Here is a 5551-nt window from a genome sequence, read left to right as displayed (position 1 = left end):
AACCCCCCCCCCCATGCTGTTGAGATCCACCCAGCTGCGTGAGTGACAGCTGGCTCCGCCTATCTAGAGGCAGAGCCAGCTGTGCCTGCCCCCTCCCTGATCCATTCCACCAGTCTGCGCTGGAAGGCTGATAGTCACCGCTCTCTACAGGGAGATGATCAGAAAGTGAGCAAGTGACGGTATGTGTTCGCTCACTTCCCAATCTATAGAGCCGACGTGTGACAGTTTCATTGGCTCAAACTATAAGGATGAGTGGAAATCACTCACCTCGTAGTTCTCCTTTAACTATTAGCAAAAATTTACCTTATTTGTGCATCACTTGGCTGTAGATCCTCAAATTACCTCTGAATTGGTGCTGACACTCTCCTTCCTTCATGAGGGGGGCTACTTTTGTTCCCCATGGTCCCTGTGTGTAAAGTAGCCACCGCTCCAAGCTCACTTCTGTGATGGACTACAATCTCATGTTTAGTTGGCTAATTTGTATTGAGATTTGTGAGATGTCCAAAAGCGTTATAAATCAGCCTGGAACCCATAATTCATAGACCTACTGCCCATAGGAACATGCGTTGATTTTCTAACCTGCACTAGAAAAGTTTGATTTGCATTATGGTATTCCTACGCACAACATGAGTGACATGACTCAGAGCCCATAAAATGCTCACAATGACCCAAACTCTGGCTGCAGTTACTATAGCAACAAAACAGGGACAGTGCCATTTGGGGTACCTTTCCATCACAGCAAAATAAAACTGAGTGCTCACTGTCAAGAGATATAAATTGGCCACTCAAGTTATCTGTGGTTAAACAGGCTAGGGCATCATAATTCCACAAACTGAATATATGAACAAGTATTTCTAATAAGATCACTTCACAACAACTACAATCAGCAGCCGTCTCCCTTCATAGAACGTTATGAGGGCCAATTGTGTATGCTTTTGTTCCTTTCCCCAAATGATGTGGTAAAGTTTTCTGCTTTTGAAGATTAATTTCTATTACACACCACAGGAATACAATGATGCTAAAAAGACATATTATAAACCGAGTCCAAGAGAGGAAGGGTGATAAATAGACCCTCGTACATCTGCCATCCAATGTCACCGCAATCTTTTAACAAATAGATGACTTTATTTTTAACCAAAAACGTTTGGGCTGACGTCTGGCTTCCTGCTATTGCTACAATGCAGCTCTGGTGTTGCCGATCCACATAGCAAAGCTCAGTTGTGATGTATCCAAGGGCAACAAAAGTAAACAACCCTCGCTAGTAGATATAAAGACGCTGTGGAAAACACAGGATGAAGCCAGGAAGTCACAGTAGTGGTAGTAGGTTGTACTAAACATAAAAAATAAATGATAAAATATTAATAAAAATATGCTACTGTTACTACTAAAATATACTACCAGTAATAATGATAACACTAATAATCATAAGAGTAACCTACTGCTGCTGTTACTACTAATAACATTGATGATACTAATGGTACTACTACAAATAAAATAATTTGTACTACTGTTTCTACGACTAATAATAATAAATAATATTATTAACAGTGATAGTACTAATGGGACTACTACTACTAATCAATCTAGTATCATCAATAAACACAATTTAAATGTGAAAACGAAGGTGACAGATTTTGATAGAAGATGAAACAGAAAAGAAAAGGGACGACCATCACTCGTAAACTACTATAAAGTCAGACAAAATCCTAGGGGCTGCCAGGAAAATGTGTGACTGCCGGAAAGCTCTTTGTCATAGTGAGCGCCCAGCTGAATGAAAAGGTGTGTGATAAACAGGATGACGTGCTCATTCTGATGAATGGATATCAGTATGATGAACTGGTATGATGAACCTGTGCTCCTATGAACTTTACTCCTGCATGGCTGTCTCAGCAGCTAGTGCACCCCAGTGTCATGCACTATGAAGATCCCATCATGTAAACAAAGTCACAGACAAGTAAAAAGGTTTCCCCAGTGAGAAGCAACACATCAGTCTGGGTGCTACAGGACACATTGCTGGAATCCCTCAAAGAACTAAGGGCAAAGCAAGAAATGACATGTGATATCCGTTTGAGTCTACCTCAGAATACAGTTTTATTACCGTTGACGTTCAGAAATAACTGATCTACTGGCAGCATCAACAAGATGACAGTGAGGCTCATCCTGCAGTAAATTGCACAGCACCATCATCACTGTGTGGACAGGGTAGTCCTGATGTGGCCAGATACACTATACAATCAGATTGGACAGTTTGTGCAATCTACTTTCAGCTGGCGTATGGCACTATGACACTAAACAGTCAGGTTGTACAATCTCCTTTAGCTTTACCAAAAACCATGCATTACGAGCACAATCCTAAAAAATCCACTTAATTAGTACCAAGTCAGCCTTTGTACTACATACCAGATGAGGGGTGGGCAACTCTGGCCCTCCAGCTGTTCTGGAACTACATGTCCCATGAGGCAGTCAAGACTGACAGTTACAGGCATGATTGCCAGAGGCATGTTGGGATTTGTATTTAAAGCACAGCTGCAGGGCCGGAGTTGTCCATCTCTGTACTAGATTGTACAATCTTCTTTAGATCTACTATCAGATTGTATAGTGTATGGTCAGCCATAGATTGTCATGTACAAACAAACCTGAACAAGCCTTACAGCTTGTGTCCAGTCAGGATGGCCCTTGCACTAGATAACTATTTGAGATCAGATTGTTTAGTGTATGGCCAGCTTTTTATGGATCATCCTGATTCAGCAGACATAGTTATTCTGCTGCAGACACTGTTTTACTTAAAAAAAGGTGGTCAGCTGACACATGTTGAACCCGTTTCCATTCTTCCACAAACTCTGATCATTTCTTAAACCCCCATTTGATCAATGTGCCACCAAACCGATCCCAATTTATTGAACTATTGACAAAGGCCACACACTGAGAAAGGGTGATATCACATACTGGTCAAAGTGGAGCAGATGATGTGTTATTCCCTATCTGTATAAACAAGTATAAAGGAGGAGATCTTACAACGGTATAAACATATGTACTTGCTGCTATGGCAACCCCTAAACTTTACCGCACAAGGCAGCTCTTTAAAAGTTCACATTTATGTACTCGTTGATAAAAATCTACAAGCCGAGTGGCCAGGCCATGGCTAAGTGGAAGCGGCGGCTGGATGATTATAATCATAACATATCTACATATGAATAGGCACAAATGACTCTTTGTGACATCCGGGAGCTTTAAGGGTTAATATATATAAAGCTGCCGATGGCTGGATGCATGTACTTCTTCCTCTCCACCATTACTCCCATCTACTTCCTTCACCCCAGCTTCCCTGCCCTCCCAACCTTGTGCCAGGCTCGGCTGTATGGGTGAGCGGTTCACCTGTGTCCGGCTCCCCGTGCGGTTAGATGCCTGGTGATGTTAAAGTTGTGGCCCCGCGGTCTCCAGGCTGCTCCTCCGGCCACTGCTGATCGTGTGTCTCCGGTTGGCAAGTAACAGTCTCCACAGCTACAGTCACTATGGCGCCGGGGGTCTCGAGGCAACAGTTGCTATCCTCTCCCTCTGACGTCACCGACGTCGTTCCTCCCCGCCCATCTTTCCCTCCTGTTAGATCGCCATTGGCTTCTCGGATGTGACGACAGACGTTCATCAAATAGTGTAACCCGGTAGGGACGCCCCTCCCCGCGCTCTCACTGCCCTCGGTATCAGTCTCCTTGACAAGAAAAAAAGGCGGGGCCACGGCTTCGGCGCCGGTAATGGCGCGCAGCGGCGATTGGCTGGGAGTGGGGGAAGGGCGGTTACTACGGTAACCGCCAAACTCCGTGCAAAGCTGAAGCGCCGAATTATTATAATGGTCCGCGCCGTTTTGTGAGGTGAAACTAACGAGGTTAATCCTCCGGCATGCGCTCGTTAGCGAGGTGATGAAGGAGTTTATAGTATATCTTATGAGAGGATGAGTTGTATGGCAATGGGGCATACAGGCTGTGCTACACTCCTTATATTGCGTCCACTTACTCCACATCTATTACACAAGGGGCTTATTGACGGCTTCCTTTGCAGGAAAATCCTTGTCGTGACCTGGTGTCCAACTTGTGGCCTGAGGGTTACATCTTGCTATTTGGTGAATTCAGGGTTTTTAAGGGGCACTAGAACAAGAACTACAAATAACTCTATTTATACAGGTTAAAAGGCAGAATCAACAAAGTTGTAACAATTACATACAAAATACACTAAAACCATAAAACACGAACCTTCCAAGCACTCTTATAAACCACTATAGTGAATAGCAACCAGCAAATACACATGAGCCAAGTATTCATAGAAAAGCAAGTAAGTTGTTGTAAGAGTATTCAATGCTGCCAGTGCTTTGTCTCCTCAACGCGTTTCCCTTAGATCGGCTTCACAAGGAAGATGTTCTTACAGCTACAGTGGAGCCCCAACAACAAGGTGGACAGCACCTCCGTGAGGGACCATAGGAGCCAGTCTGGATGGTCTCTCCAATACCTTTCTTTGGTAGAACAATGGCTTCTGCCTTCATGTGAGCAATGCTGCACTCTCTGGCCATCTCTGTCATTAGCCCATAGTCTATCACCATTTCCCATTGAATGTCTGCACTCTAACCATCTCTTTTTTTGAGCCATTCCTGTTGAATGTCTGCACTCTCTGACCATCTCTTTCTTAAGCCCTTGGTCACTTACGTTCTCCTGTTGAAATTCTGCACTCTCTGATCATCTTTTGTTACAAGCCCATAGCCTCTGACCATCTCCTGCTGAATGTCTGCACTTTGTGACCATCTCCTGCTGAATGTCTGCACTTTGTGACCATCTCCTGCTGAATGTCTGCACTCTCCGGCCATCTCCTGTTTAAAGTCTGCACTCTCTGGCCATCTCCTGTTTAAAGTCTGCACTCTTGAACCATGTCTTTCGTGAGCCCTTGACATACCCGAACTTTCGGTCAGAGGAAGAACAGCCTGCTCCTTGCATCGAGCCGGCCGAACAGCTGGATTTCCTTTGGAGTTTTCTTCTGCAGAAATGTCATGATTGCCTGGTGTTCAAAACTTCATATAATAATAGCAGGGCTCAAAATTTCAAGTCCTGAGCTACTAGCCAGGCCTTAAAAGTTACTCGCCACCAGTTGCCCCACCTAACCCCTACCCTGCCCCTGACTTAACTCCGCCATGTCAGTAATGTAACGCACAGCGCAGAGGTCAGTAATGTAACGCACAACGAAAAGGTCAGTAATGTAACACACAGGTCAGAGTGACGCACAGCGCAGAGGTCAGAGTGACGCACAGCGCAGGGTCAGTGAGACGCACAGTGCAGAGGTCAGTGTGACGCACAGTGCAGTGGTTAGTGTGCTGCACAGCGCAGGTCAGTGTGACGCACAGCGAAGAGATCATAGTGACGCACAGCAAAGAGGTCATAGTGACGCACAGCAAAGAGGTCATAGTGACGCACAGCAAAGAGGTCAGTGTGACGCACAGCGAAGAGCTCATGGTGACCCACAGCGCAGTGGTCATGGTGACCCACAGCGCAGAGGTCATAGTGACGCACAGTGC

General features: G+C 45.1%; 1 protein-coding gene across 4 annotated transcripts in view; it reads right to left on the bottom strand.

Moving 5' to 3' along the window:
• RFX2 (regulatory factor X2) overlaps positions 1-3563 on the bottom strand; it is a 49326-nt gene extending 45763 nt beyond the window's left edge. For all 4 annotated transcript variants that reach the window (XM_018559697.1, XM_018559699.1, XM_018559700.1 and 1 more), the window contains exon 1: positions 3376-3563. The gene's annotated coding sequence lies outside the window, so the exon portion shown is untranslated. The remainder of the gene's footprint in view (positions 1-3375) is intronic.
• Positions 3564-5551: the final 1988 nt, after the last annotated feature.

This window comes from Nanorana parkeri, unplaced genomic scaffold (assembly GCF_000935625.1).
Source record: "Nanorana parkeri isolate BGI_ZX_2015 unplaced genomic scaffold, ASM93562v1 scaffold412, whole genome shotgun sequence".
In the NCBI taxonomy this organism is placed as follows: Eukaryota; Metazoa; Chordata; class Amphibia; order Anura; family Dicroglossidae; genus Nanorana; species Nanorana parkeri.
The sequence above is the reverse complement of the archived record's forward strand: the minus strand, read 5'-3'. Positions and strand labels throughout refer to the sequence as shown.